General features: G+C 48.5%; 1 pseudogene; it reads left to right on the top strand.

Annotated features, from left to right (window-relative positions):
- Positions 1-517: 517 nt before the first annotated feature.
- On the top strand, positions 518-9391 carry LOC120673053 (annotated as a pseudogene).
- The last annotated feature ends 5662 nt before the right edge of the window (positions 9392-15053 follow it).

The following is a 15053-nucleotide window of genomic DNA, read 5'->3' as shown; positions in this document are numbered from 1 at the left end:
GGGCCAGGGCCCAGGGGCGACGTGCTCGCGCGTCTTCCCGCCATGGCCTGCTTCCGAGCGTGCGCCTGGAGAGGATGGCGCTCCCGAGCCATGGCCACCAGCTGTGCGCCGCTCCAATGCCCCGGGGCTAGGGCCCAGCGCACGGGGAGCGGAGGCCGGAGAGGAGGGGGGGAGCTCGGTGACCGGGCTGGTGACAGAGGTAGAAGACGAATATGACAAGTGGGTCACGGGCACATGAACAAACGGCAGGGGCACAAAGGACATTTCGCCTCGCCTTACTGACCGGGGTGCCAACGTGGCCTGCCGCCGTGTCTCGCCACGTAGGCAAAAGTGGTAAAAACGTAAGATTTCCAGCTACAGTAGTGCTAAATCTGTAGGAGCTCGTTTAAGAATGCTAAACCAGCGAGTGACCTTCCCTATAATGATAAAAATGTAAATAACCCAAGGAAATGAGGGGAACAGTTTTTTTTTTTTTTTTGACGGTTGCGGGGAACAATTTTTGTGTGACAGTTGCGTCTGCGTGCCTGCGGCCCTGCGCGGTCATTCTCAGCCTCGGCTCGGCTTCCTCCCCATGACCCCATCCCCACACCGCGACGCGTGCGGAAACCCTAGCCGCCGGTGATGTCGGACCCCCGCTACCCGTACTCCCGAGGCTTTGCTAGGCGGCGACGGCGAGCCGCCGCCGCCGCGCCGCGGTACTCCGACTTTGAGGTCGACCTCATCGCGGCCCGTTACGCCGCCGCCCCGCCGCCTCCGCCCTACCCCTCCTCCGCCGACGCCAGCGCCTTCGACTCGCACGTCGGCGCCTTCGACTCGCTAGTCGGTGCCTTCGACTCACCCGTCGGCGCCTTCGACTCGCACTTTGGCGCTTTCGACTCGCACGCCGGTGCGGGCGATCCGCGGGAGGTGAGAGCGGCCATCTCCCTGTTTCGGTTGTGTAAGTCATTTCCCTTGTGTGTTCATCGGCAATGCTGCTGTATTTTGGCTGATGCATGGGCCGGCCTGGGCAATTTGTTCCTGTTCCTGTTCGTGGTTACCGTGGTGTATGGACGTATGGCTGCTTGTTGATCTGAAACTTAGTAGACGAATGTACGTTGATACGTTGGCTGTGGCACTTTGAGCATATGTTAGTGGGTTATGAAAATCATGGGTCCTTTGAATTATTGATTGGGTGTTGTTACTTGTTTGCGTTAATGTAGCTTGTACTGATCTAGTGTATATATAGAGTACTTACGATCAGTATATTATGCTTCGTATAATTGTGAGGGTCCATAAAGCTTGTGATCACCGCAGCGAATAGATACGGGTAATAAGTAACTGCACCATTTAGTATCGCAGTGCCATTACCTTCTACTTATGTATGGCTGTCCCATAGCCTTATATAGGCTCTCAGGTGTTTGAGTTGTTTGAAAGTATTTATGTAAATGTTGTGTAAATTGTATTTTCACGGAGCGTTCTTTGTGAACGATCTGAGCAATTAAGAACAAAAGGATCACCAGCCTAGTTATCTGAAGGTGGTTGAGTCACGTAGCTTCTAAAAGAGCTTTCAAGTAGGCTGAGCTCAGTTGTATTTGTATGAACTTTGTTTTAGTTTCCTTTTCGAGCATCTGAGACCTTTATGTATGGAATAAGCTTAGAACAACAATGGTATAATATTCGAACAGGGAAGAGCCTTGGTAATGGCAAGTAGTAACTAGTAACTGCGCTAGAAAACAGAATACTGGGAGTTTGGACCTTTGGGCTTGTCATTTTGAATGTGGAAAAGCTATCACCATGTTTCTATCGAATAGATCCAGGCCAATTTTGAGGCTAGCTACCAGCTATAAACACACTTGATTATTACCATTCTGCTATGATGAAACATAAAAAGTTACATTTTTGCAGTACATCTGAAGTGAGTGATACTAATTATCACTAATAGGTTCTCAGACAGCATTAGAGCTATCATTTTCCCTTATACTAGTATTACTTTTAAGTTTGATAGCTATGCTTTCATTCATGTCAGTACTTTATAATTATTTTCAGTATATGGTGCCTAATACACCTGGCTTATAAAGTTCCTTTGTATATCTACTATAGCTCTCTATCACCAATCTTTTATGGGAAGTCATAGTACTGTTGGCCAGAATGAGGCTTTATTTCATCAAATACTATGGCTAAACGCCCTAGGCTTGAAAGCAGCTTTCCTATGTATCCACAACGACCGGGGGAAAAGGACTGTGCCTTCTATATGAGGACCAGAACCTGTAATTATGGAGAGGCCTGCAAATTTGACCATCCACAATGGGTTCCAGAGGGTGGAGTTCCGAACTGGAAAGAGGTGACTATCTGTCGTTATTTTTTATAGCAGTCTATATATATTTTATTATTTCAAATATTAATTCTATTAAGCTTATTTGTTGTTTGTTTTTTATGTGCGTACCTTTATGGCTTTATCTATTTCCAAAACCATGCTTGTATCTTTGTTAGTAAAACTGGCCACATAAATATAAGGTAAGAACACAGTTAGCTGGCCTCTATTTCTGCGTTTAAGTGTTAAACAGGTGCATTGCAACAACATGCTTTTTTTTGTTTTTTAAAAGCAAGCTAGTTAGCTGCAGCCTGCAGGGTAGCCATTCAATCATGGTTGACAGAGCCTAATCCTAGCAGAGAATTTTCACAGACTTCATCGAGTTGCTACAAATCCAGCCACTTGTGAGTTGTAGCATCCAAAGTGGGAAGGGGAACAGATCGTTGGTAAAATACTTTGTTTGGGTTTTTTATGCACAATATATGAAGCTGGAAAAGGCTCCAAAGTACCCCCTACTCAGTATTTATAGAATGGCATTGAAGTACCACTCTTTAACATACGGTCCCCAACTCGTAGTTGGTGCAATATTGTATGGTGTTTTTTCACTGAATATATACTATATACATTGCTTATTTTTCTGTTAGCTAGGGAGATTGAGGTAATAGTCATTAATGTCTAAGCCAATGCTACACTTCTAGCAAATGTTTACTAATCAACACTCTAAGGTTGCATTAGGTGTGCTGGTCTTTAAATTAATTTCCACTTCACTATTCTTTTTTGTGTATATTGAGCGATTCACATCCTCTCTCCCTCTCTAGTATTGTTGTTGGTGACCTGTACGTGAAGACAAGTTCCTACCATACTTCAGTCAAAGCTTACTTCTACACCTGTCCATATTTGATTTAGAAGATTGTATTTTGAAAAAGGAAAAAATAACTTTTGTCTCTCTTTGATAAAAGAAATGTCTCTGTTTAATTCATGACTAAAAAGTTCATATAGTTTTAATCACATTCAGATATTCCTCACTTGAGTGTGTGGTGTGCCTGTGTGTTGTGTGCATATGTGTTCATACTCTTCCTTCTGGAGGGGTACATACAATCTGTCCGATGCTCTCTTTCTTCAATACGAAAATATGCTGCTCTCCTGAGTGTTTGAGGGGGGAAAATCCCTCAAGTTAAAAGTTAGATTTGTTATTGATATATTGAAACCTTACAATTCCTGAATTTGCTCCTGATGTCTGTTTCCCCTTCACTTCTCATGCATATCTCTTGCCTCCTCCCTATCCTCTTTTTGTCCATGATGCCCCTTGGAACTGCTTTTCTTAACACCCATACACCTACAGCACCTGCCATTCCCCGTTTTCCCTGGCTATATATGTAAGGTGTGTGCAAGATAACCATTTAATTTTTAATGAATGTTCTGTCTGCATCTCTACATGACATGGTTTGTAAATCACCGCCTAGGTAGCTAGGCGACAGGTCACGCCTGAGTCCTGGGCATCGCTGTTGCCTTGGCCAAAGCAGTGAGAAGAGGGCAGGGAGGGAGGGAGGGAGACGAGAGAAGACCGGCAGGGAATCAGCACTCAGCAGGGCCAGGCAACCTCTGTCCCCTGTCCCTGCCGGCTGCAGTGGGCGATCTGGATGGGGCAGTCACGACACTTGATCTGGACGAGACAGCGGCAGGGGTTTTTAGGTCTGGTGGGTTTGTTGTGGCTCTCTCTGTGCTCGATCGCTGCTGGCGACACGTTATAGCGTTGCTACTGCTAGCAATTTGCCCAACCGTAATCGGCTGGAATAGTTTAGCGATATTCCCTCTGCATTTTGTACCATTTTTTTTTTTTCTCTTGAGAAGTAAGCATGTGTATCATCATGTATGGCATCTTCGTGCCTTAAGCGCCTAGGTATAGAGGGTCACTGTATTGCTGTTAGAACCATGGTACATTGTACTCCTACCATATGTATGCATGTCTTCTTTCCTCCAACTACATGTTGCTGTTTTCTTTCTTTCTGAATTGCATACCTTTGTTTTATTCCTCACCATCCTGTTGCAGAACATAGAGACTCAAAATCATTACCATGCCATCCATTGGCATTTGCCGCTTATGGTTCAACACAACCTGGTTCCAGTCTTTGCGTTTTTGCTAGCTTCATCATGCTGGACAAGTGACTCCTTGTGCATTTGCATGTGCACTACAAAGCTGGCACACCTATGCTACATCAACTCTTAATATCTCTCCCATTAAGACCCTGTTTGGATCACCTAGGACTGGAGTTTAGTCCGGACTAAATTTTACGTGCTTTAAAGTTAGGTGACTAAAATTAGTCCATAAGGTAGTGAGAAACACAAAAAGTCCATTTTGTCCATCCTTTTTGCATTTGAGTGAAAAGAGATAAGGTGGAGGGGTACTCTTGTAATTTCTCTGATGGTTAGCTACTTTTAGTTCAAATTAGATGGGTTTTGAGGACTAATGGACTAAAGTTTAGTTGGGCTGGAACTAATTTTTAGTCTACCTAGTCCACCTGTTGGATCGACTAATGGACTAAACTTTAGACCTAAAGACCTAAAGTTTAGTCCACGGATCCAAATGGGGTCTAAATAATGTTTAACTAATACTTATTCAGTTTAAATGCTGATAAACATTGACACAAGCAACTATTTATATGGGGGCACACCTAGTAGCTAAGGGCAGCTCCAGCGTTGTGTGACTTGTGTCTAAGGGGGTGCTAGGAAGAGAGAGAAAGGAGGGAGGGTGCAATACATTGGACCAAGGGTGCTAGCTTAGCAGTTGCTAGCACCGGTGTCCTATCCTAGCACCCGGGGCAAACAGGGGAGAGAGAAAAGGAGAGAGAACCAGGGATTCGGGAGAGGAGGGAGAGGGGGGAGGCTGTGGCTTGTGGGCTCCAGCTTAATCCATGGATGAGGTGCAACACGGTGCTATACACTGGACTGAATTTTACTAAGGTAGCAACTATGACGTGGCAAGTCTTAGCACTCCCTCATGTTCCATACACTGCAGATGCCCTAAAAAAACAGTTGCACTTTCATGGGAGTGCTATTTCTGGATTTTTTTTTCAATTTTCTTGGCTATTACTTGGTTTGCCTTTCTATATTTGGCACCTTCTGGAGTAATCACCATAATGTTATGTAGCTGTGCCTTCTGTCTTGTAATCCTCTGAATGAATTTTTTCCTGTCTTGCTTTTGCAGTTCCGTAACGTTGAAGATTCTTATCCTGAGCGACCAGGGGAACCAGATTGTCCTGTAAGTAATTCATATTCTTGTTTCAGTCTTTCAGAATATGTATGATCAATATATTCATAATATTATTCTTGACTTTGCAGTATTTAGTGAAGTCTAATCGCTGTAGATTTAAATCGAAATGCAAGTTCAACCATCCAAAGGAAAAGGTGAATGCATTATCGGCTGGAACGGACAACGGAGTATGTTAATTATATTTATTGACTAGCCTAATAGTTTTTGAACCCTCCATAATGAAGTCTCAATGACTATGCTTTCCTGAAATACAGCAGTCTCTAATTGCCGATAGTGCCATCTTACCAGTGAGGCCTTCTGAGCCTGTTTGTTCCGTAAGAACATCTACCATGGCATATTTTATTATCATAAAATTATCTTTGTTTTTCTCAGTTGTGTAATTCTTAAGTTCATTCCTTAAAGTGTCCTGTATTTCAGTTCTATGTAAAAACAGGCAAATGCAAATTTGGTGCAAAATGCAAGTTCAATCATCCCAAAGATGTTGGGATAGCACCTGTGATTGCAAAGGAAACCATATATACAGCAACAACTGATGCAGCAGCACACATTGGTACAGCAGATAGTTCAGTTCCAGCAAAGACGCATGCACCAACTGCCCCAGCTGAGGCACATAATGCAAAGGGGCTTCCTATAAGACCAGTATGTGTTTACCAAGTGATGTTTTTCTTTAGCTAGAGCAGTAAACTTTATTTACATACCTGTCTTAAGGTGGTACCTTTTTAATTTGCTATAGCATCAGATACACTAAGTTTCAGTTTATTCATGTCTTTTATTTGGAAACCATATCAATTAGTCTGTCACAAAAAATGCAGCAAATTAACAAATTTAAACAGGCTCTATGCCTACTGCAGATTCTGTCGGTAATTCAGTCTTGGTTTGTAAAAGGATGTTATGGATATAATTGTTATCTCTCTACAATTCCTTTTTCTTAGTTCTCTCAAAGTACTATCTGCTAGAGTATCTTTCACATATCACTACAGTCTAATAACCTTTTCTCCCATATTGCAGGGTGAAGTTGATTGCTCGTTTTATATGAAGACAGGCAGGTACCTTCTTCTCTAACAGGATCACCATCTTAGTTGCCTTTGTCTCTTAATACAAGTTTGTAGATGTCTGAATGTCTGATATCTTTTTCCTTTTTGCACTTTTACAGCTGCAAATATGGTTCTATTTGTCGCTTCAACCATCCTTATCGGCCAGGTTTGTTCTTTTCATAACTAATCATTTGATCGAGTTAAATTATCATGACATCCTGTGGGCCATTTTTTTTTCTATTTTCATTGTGTTACTTCCGGAAGGATAGAGAAACCATCAGTAAATCACTCTATTCAATGTCATAACTTAGCCTGCAATGTATTGGATTGGCCTGTTGAATAGAAGACTTGTCAAGTACAGATCAAGCTTGCAGTGACCTTGTAATTGTTTAGGTTCTAAAAAGTCTTAAAATGGTATAGAAGAGACAGAACCGGATATTCTAATCTTATATGTTCTTGCTACGAAATTATGATAGAAACACTTCGAAATTTTGTTTGAAGTGTCTGTTACTCATTAGCTTAGCTTTTGTGGATCACTGACAGTCTCTCTTGCGGTTGTGACCATTATTATGTAGCTGCTTTTTATTCTCATGCTAAAACATATTGACCTTATGCTGCAAATTTTCAGACATCAATTTTAAGATAGTTTCTCATTCCATTTTCAAGACTGGTACCTATCAACTTCAATGTCACAACAGCATTAGTGCTTAAAATTATGACCTCCAATTTTGATGCAACTTTTTACACATGGAATTGTTTTTAGACATTTTTTCTGATATTGTTTTGCACCATGTGCAGTTGTGGATATAGCATCGATGGCTCCACTGGTTCAAGCTACTCTTCCTACTCCAGAACCCATTACCTCTGCAGCGGTGTTAAATCCAGTTGCAAATATTACGCAATGCTTTGATTTTCATGCGACTCATCTCCCGGTAAGTGTAGACTAAGAATCTAAAATGGCAGTGTGGTGCTTTTTGTGCCATACAGTAGCACTATGTAGCCTAAGAATCCAAAAATGACAGTGTAGACTAACATATGCTTTCTTTTGTAAAATGCAGATTGAACCTGTGCCTATAATCTATCCTCAGAGGCCTGGAGAAACTGCTTGTGATGTATGTGGCATGACCATCTTCTTTAGTGTCCAATTCAGTTTATCAATGTGCTATTATGCTCGATTTATTATGCTTATTTGATCCTTTTGTCCTTTTCTCATTTTTGTTTAATGTAGTTTTACATGAAGACAGGATCTTGCAAGTATTCTCAGAAGTGCAAGTTTCACACATCCTATCAACCGCTCTGCACCTGATGCCAATGAAAATGGGGATCCTCAGCAGCCTGTGACACTTACTCTTGCTGGCCTTCCAAGGAGAGAGGTAACCTTGCTAGACTAAATTACTGGTAGCTAACACACTTGAAATTGTAAAATGGTATCTGCTAAATAGTATCCAACTTTAAAACATTTTTAATGCCTTCCAGTCATTCTTTTGGGATAGCACCTTTTATAAACCAAGAATAAAGATCCAAACTTGTCTTAAATCAATTTGGACGTTATATAAAAATGTTGTATTTTTATTCCATGTGTTGGCTGGGATTGAAATGCCTGCCTCCTCCGCTGCATCACCTGAGAAAAATAACCTGGCCACACCATCTTGTTGGCCAGTACTTGTCAGGCATTAGACATGTTGTGACAAATGACACTTCAGCAAATTGGTTTTTCCATTAATTTTATTGACAAAACTAATTTGTAGGTCAAGCCAGCAATCTGCTGGTAAGCTGGCATTTGGAATAGTAAACCGATGATGTGACCGGTTTCAGGGGCAGACCTAGGATTGGACTAGACCCTGGGCTGAGCTAGTTAAAACATGTTGCAACTCATATTTGGGTCTGATATTTATGCCCAGGCAGCCTGGGTCAGAGATCTGCCCCTGAGGGTTTCCTCACTGGTCTGGTTTCACAAACTGCAGCAGTTTCTGTTGACAGAAGTCTCTTAGCAGTACAGTGTCCATTGTTATGACCTATATGTTCACTCTTACTGGAAAGGAAGCTTTTGTGTTGTACGCTGGTTTTCAGCTGAGACTTGCTTGGTTTGCCCTTCTGTTTATTTTTTGCAAATGTTCTCTTAGTTACCTATTTCAGTAGCCAAGGACTATTGTTGTTGAATTCATCTCTCCCTCCCTCGTCAAATGCTACCTGTAATGTTAGTTCAATAGTGGCTGACGCTTGCTGGTGCTTACGCAGGATGCTGAGATCTGTGCATTCTACATGAGGTCTGGCACGTGCAGGTATGGCGCGCTCTGCAAATTCGACCACCCTCCCCCAGGAGGCTATTGCCAAGCTGCAGGCAGGTGGAAAGGAAGGTGAGAAGGAGAAGGAAGGCGAGGAGAAGGAGAAGAAAGGTGAAGAGAAGGAAGGGCTGAGCGTCGTCCTGCGCTAGGCCGTGATGCTGCATCCTGTCAGCTGCCTCATTAGATTGTAATGCGCTAATCGCGCTGGTGGTTAAAGGTTTTGTCCGGGTTGTGGTGGGCGTCCGATTAGTGAAGTTGAGTTACCCCCCGCTACAGTTTATGGGAACAGTGCTGGTACTAGCGAGTTTTTTTTAAGCATGCGGGTACTAGCCAGTTTATATCTTCGTTTGTTGCCGTAGATGACAGTAGTCTGGCTGTGGTAGGATGTCATGTTGACATGCCCTGGTGCCTATTGCAGCAGTACTTTCTTGGCCGTGATACCACCTTGCAGCAGTGCTGTCTTTGTTGTCCTCATGTTTGTAACTTTGCATTGATGCTCTCTGCCCGCGTATGACTTTAGTTCCCAAACAATTTTCTACGGATCACATCGAGACATATGCATTGAGTATTAAATGCAGTTGAAAAAAATAATACAGTTCAACTGTAAATGACGAGACGAATTTTTAAACTTGATTAGTCAATGATTGAATATTAATTATTAAATAACAATAAAAGTGTTATAGTATGTAAATCCAAAAATTTTCGCAAACTAAACATGCCCTTATGAGGGCACTGTTGCTGCATAACCGGTGAGGGATGTGGACCTGGAGGCGACAGAGCGACGCTCCATGGGTCCACTTAGCTCCATGTGGCGCTCTGAACGGCTACACGGTCGAGTAGGGTAATGGCCTGATGATGGGCAGGAGGGCGGCTAACTGAATGCGTGGTCGTCAGATCTGCCGAGGCGCCTACGAGCAGCAGCCCCAGTTTGCCTGATTGTCGCATCCTAGGTGTGGGCGTGGCGTTGCTACATGTGTGTTGGAGAGAATAATTGTTTTTTATTCCTCCAAATCCTAGAAGAGTGGGATAAATAGTATTTATATGAGCCTCTATACATGGGCTCAATATACACCAACACTCCCCTGCAATCTGAACTACCGGTGCAGCGGTGTTCAAGATTGGACAACAAGAAAGCCAACACCCCCCGCAGTCTGAACAATCGTCGCAGCGGTGTACAAGACTGAACAAGAAGAAAGTACAAAGGGCAAATACCCCCCGGCAGCCACAACTAGCCACCGGCTACGTTGAGGCTGGAGCGAAACTCCGAGAACGTCGAGGAGGGAAGACCCTCGGTGAAGATGTCTACCAAACTAGGAGGTGGTCGGGACATGGAGAACCCGAACATCGCCGACGGTGACCCTGTCGCGCACGAAGTGCAAGTCGATCTCCACATGCTTCGTCCGCTGATGCTGGACGGGATTAGTGGAGAGATACACGGCGTTGACGTTGTCGCAGTAGACGAGCGTGTTCTTGGCGAGCGGGCTGTTTAGCTCCGCCAAGAGCTGTCGGAGCCAGGACGCCTCCGCCACGCCGTTAGCGACAGCCCGGTACTCCGCCTCAGCACCGGAGCGGGAGACAACCGGCTGCCGCTTGTACGACCAGGAGACAAAGTTGCCTCCCCAGGAAGACGGCGTAGCCGGAATTGGAGCGGCGAGTGTCCGGGCAGCCAGCCCAGTCAGCGTTGGTGTAGACTACTAGCTCAGATGTGGGAGAGCGGTGAAGAACCCAAGCCGAAGCCAACAGTGCCACGGACGTAGCGTAGGAGACGCTTCAGTGCAGCAAAGTGAGACTCCCGGGGATCATGCATGTGAAGACAGACCTGCTGAACGGCATAGGTGAGATCCGGTCGGATAAAGGTGAGGGTACTGCAAGGCACCGGCAAGGCTCTGGTAGTCAGTAGGATAAGCCACGGGATCACCCAGATCAGCAGACAGCTTCGCCTGAGTATCGACAGGAGTGGAACATGGCTTGCAATCAGTCATCCCAGCCCGCTCCAGAATGTCGAGTGCATACTGCCACTGGTGAAGGAACAGCCCAGATGGGCGAGTCTCAACAGTGACACCCAAAAAGTGGTGGAGCTGACCAAGATCCTTCATAGCAAACTCCAGCTGAAGAGAGGAGATAATACACGCAAGCAACTGCTGACTGGAGGCGGTGAGCACAATATCATCAACATAGAGCAGCAGATAGGCAGTATCATCCCAACGGCGGTAGATAAATAGAGAAGTGTCAGCCTTGGCCTTGGTGAATCCCAAAGTCAGCAAGAACGTGGCGAACCGAGAGTACCAAGCCCGAGGAGACTGCTTCAGACCATAGAGGGACTTGTTGTATCCGGACGACTCGAGTCCACAAATCCTGCTGGCTGACTGCAGTAGACTGTCTCTGATATAGTGTCATGGAGAAAGGCATTCTTCACATCCAGCTGGTGCACATGCCAGGAGCGAGAGAGTGCGAGCGAGAGGACCGTGCGCACAGTAGCAGGCTTCACCACTGGACTGAAGGTCTCATCATAGTCCACACCAGGCCGCTGGGTGAAACCTCGGAGAACCCAGCGAGACTTGTAGCGCTCCAGTGTGCCATCAGCCCGACGCTTATGCGTCCAGATCCACTTGCCAGTGACCACATTGCAACTAGACGGACACGGCACGAGATCCCACGTCTGGTTGGCAAGGAGAGCCGTGTACTCCTCTTCCATCGCGCGATGCCAGTGAGGATCCGCCAGGGCGTCACGGACAGAGGAGGGTACCGGAGAGACCCGCGGCTCCCCCTCGGTGGCGGAGAGAGTCGCGGCCTGAGACGCCATCCGCCGAGTCACCATGGGATGGATGACTAGCGAGTGGTACACCGCCGGCTCGGCTCGAGAGCGAGTCGGCAGAGACGGCGGCAGTGGCGGCTCCGGTGTAGGCAGCGGAGACGACGACTCCGGTGTAGGCGCCGCAGGAGCCTCCGGAGCTGGTGTCGGCGCCGAACGACGCCGGTACACCTGCACCGGTTGAGCGTACTGCGCAGGTGCAACGGAAGGCATCAGGGCCGCGCGTGGCGCAGCAGGAGACACCGGGTCCGCGCGTGGCGCGACAGTGGGCACCGGGGCCGTGCTAGGCGCAGTAGTGAGCACCGGGGCCGTGCTAGGCGCAGCAGTGAGCACCGAAAACGGTGCCAGTGTGTCGGGAAATCCTGCAGAGAAAGTACAGACAGGTAAAGGTGGCTAAACCACCGATTCAGTCGGAAACAGGGACTCCAACTCGGGGTCAGGAGAAGGTGTGGAGGAGGTGGAGTAGGGAAAATCCGACTCGTCAAACACAACGTGTCGGGAGATAAGGACCCGGCGAGAAGTGAGGTCAAAGCATCGGTACCCCTTCTGGTCAGGGGAGTAACCAAGAAACACACAACGAGTCAAGCGGGGCGCCAGCATGTGAGGAGCAGTAGCGGAGATGTTAGGGTAACATGCACACCCGAAGACCCGAAGGGGGTCGTAGCGAGGAGGGATTCCGAAAAGAGTGTGGTGTGGAGTGGGAGCAGGAGAAACAGTGGACAGAAGGCGGTTAAGCAAGTAGGTGGCGGTGTGGAGTCTCTCTGCCCAGAAGCGCGGGGGCAGAGAGGCCTGGATCAGAAGGGTGCGCACGACGTCGTTCATCGTGCGAATCATCCGCTCAGCCTTGCCATTCTGAGAAGAGATATACGGACAAGACATACACAGTTTAACACCCGAGAGAGAAAGAAGGAATGGGAGGTGGAGTTATCGAACTCACACCCATTGTCATACTAGACGGCCTTAATGGTGAGGCCGAACTGAGTGGACACCCAGGCAAAGAAGTGGAGGAGGGTGGGGAAGGTCTCAGACTTGGCGCGCAAAGGAAAAGTCCAAGAGTAGTGTGAGAAATCATCGACCACCACAAGATAGTATCTATAGCCAGAAAGACTAATAACAGGAGAAGTCCACAGGTCACAGTGAACAAGAGCAAAGACATGCGTCGCATGCGAAGAAGAAGTAGAAAAAGGAAGTCGAACATGGCGACCAAGCTGGAACGCATGGCAGAGGTGCTCAGCATGGGCCCTAGTACAAGGAACATCGGTACTACGGCTGAGCTGGGCCAGAACGTCGCGGCCAGGGTGACCAAGACGGCGGTGCCAGGTGATGGAAGACGGCGTCGCAGCAAAAGCGAAAGTGGTGCTGTCAGATCGGAGGAGCGGACGTCAGGAGGCCGAATCCTTTATAGTAAGACTAGAAGAGTCAAATTCGATGGAACAAGAATTGTCAGCTGTAAACTGGCAAATGAAAAGAAGGTTATGAACCATCTGAGTAGCAACAAGGACATTGGGAAGACGAAAAGAACTAGAAGCAGAACCCACGGCGGTGACAGGAAGGCAAGACCCATCGCCAACCATGATGGAAGAAGGATAAGAAGGGTGTGGGGGTTGGACGGTAGAGAGTATACCAGCATCTGGGGTGGTGTGGAAGGAGGCACCCGAGTCAGCGATCCACTCGATCCTGACCGGTGATGTCAGCCCCATGGTGCTGAAGGACTGCGCTAGTGCAGCCTGGTCCCACCCCCCAGGCCAGGCCGGCTGCTGGCTGGGCTGAGTGGGCGGGGTCCATAATGGCGCGAACAGAGGAGCAGCGCCGGTGAACATGGCCACCGGCTGGGGCTGAGGGCGAGCCCCCCCTCCTTGACCCTGGAACGGCCACATCGAGAGGTGCCCTGACCATGGGGTGCTGAAGGATGGCCAGGGCGTACTTCCAGGGCCAGGAGCAGGAGCAGGAGTGGGAGCCGGGTTCGGAGTGCCCCGACGGCCTCCACCACTACCACGAGGAGCAGCGCCGCCAGCACCACCACCACGTCCACCCCGACGACGACGCCCGCGGCCTCCCCCACCCCCGGTCTGGCCGGGGAGAGGAGCACCAAGAAGTGGGTCGGTCCAGGACCCAAATCCAGATGGCGGAGCCTGATGGGCAGATAGAGCATCGTGCTCGGTGAAGGGGACGCCGAAGCTTCGGATTTGGAGGCGAGGAGGGCCGCGGCGAGAGCAGCTTCGGCCGTAGCAGCGTCGGCAGCGATCTGCTGTCCGCGGAAGGCGGCGGCGGCGAACGGCGTGTCCGCGGGGGGCATACCGAATGTAGGGCACGCGCGCCATGGCCAGCGCGACCATCGCGGTTGCAGGCAGGGGCGCCGCGGGTGCCATGGTCAGCGTGGCCGTTGCGGGCGCAGGGGGCGACGCCGCGGGCACGTGCAAGGGCGCAGGCGTAGCGGCCGGCGCGGTCGCGGGCTCAACGGCTAGGCCGGTAGCAGGGACGGTGCCAGGTGCGCTCGGAGAGGATCCGGCGGCAGAAGCGCTCGGAGAGGAGCACCTCGCCCTCGCGGACACCACGGGCGACCACAAGGCCACGAGCCCGGCGCCGGCGCAGAGGAGGCGCGTGTGCGCGGCGGCGGCGCAAGCCGGGGAGCAGAAGGCCGCGACGCGGTAGGAGGCACAGGGGAGGGGCCACGGTGCAGGGGCGGCGGCGGCGCCCTGGGGCCACGGTGCAAGGGCCGCAGTAGCCACAAGCGCGGCGGCGGCGGGCAGTCTTGGCCACGCGGGCACGCCAAGGACGGCGCCATCTGCACCCGCGCCTGCGCGCCCCACGCCCGCGGCTGGAGAAGCGCCGGGAACAGTGGATCCGGCGGCAGGGGCAGCGACAGGGGCGGCGGCGGGGGCGGGCAGCCCCGGACCAGCCGCACCCGGGGCGGCTGCTGCAGGGGAGAGGGAGAGGGAGGGAGGCTAGGCTAATGATACCATGTTGAAGAGAATAATTGTCTTTATTCCTCCAAACACTAGAAGGATGGGATAAATAGAACCTATATATAGACCTCTAGATGAGCCTCTATACATGGGCTCAATATACACCAACAATGTGTAATCGCCAAAGGATGCAGCAGGAGCCTGATCCATCTAAATCAAGAGCATTTTAATTCTCGAGTTGATTCCATAAAAACAACAGTTTTTAAGATCAGTTTCATAGAATTATTTTGTGACTTAAGCTAAGTTTCCTAGTATATGATTAGGAAATCGATGTAAATCCTTGTTCACAGTCCAGAAGCCTTCAAAACGTACCAATGATTAGGAAATCGCTGTAAAAATCCTTGTCCACAGTCCAGATGCCATCTTAAGTAAACACTACACTGGTACTTGTGGGG

Source organism: Panicum virgatum, chromosome 5N (assembly GCF_016808335.1).
Source record: "Panicum virgatum strain AP13 chromosome 5N, P.virgatum_v5, whole genome shotgun sequence".
NCBI lineage: Eukaryota > Viridiplantae > Streptophyta > Magnoliopsida > Poales > Poaceae > Panicum > Panicum virgatum.
Note: the sequence above shows the minus strand (reverse complement) of the source record. Positions and strands in the feature narration are given on the sequence as shown.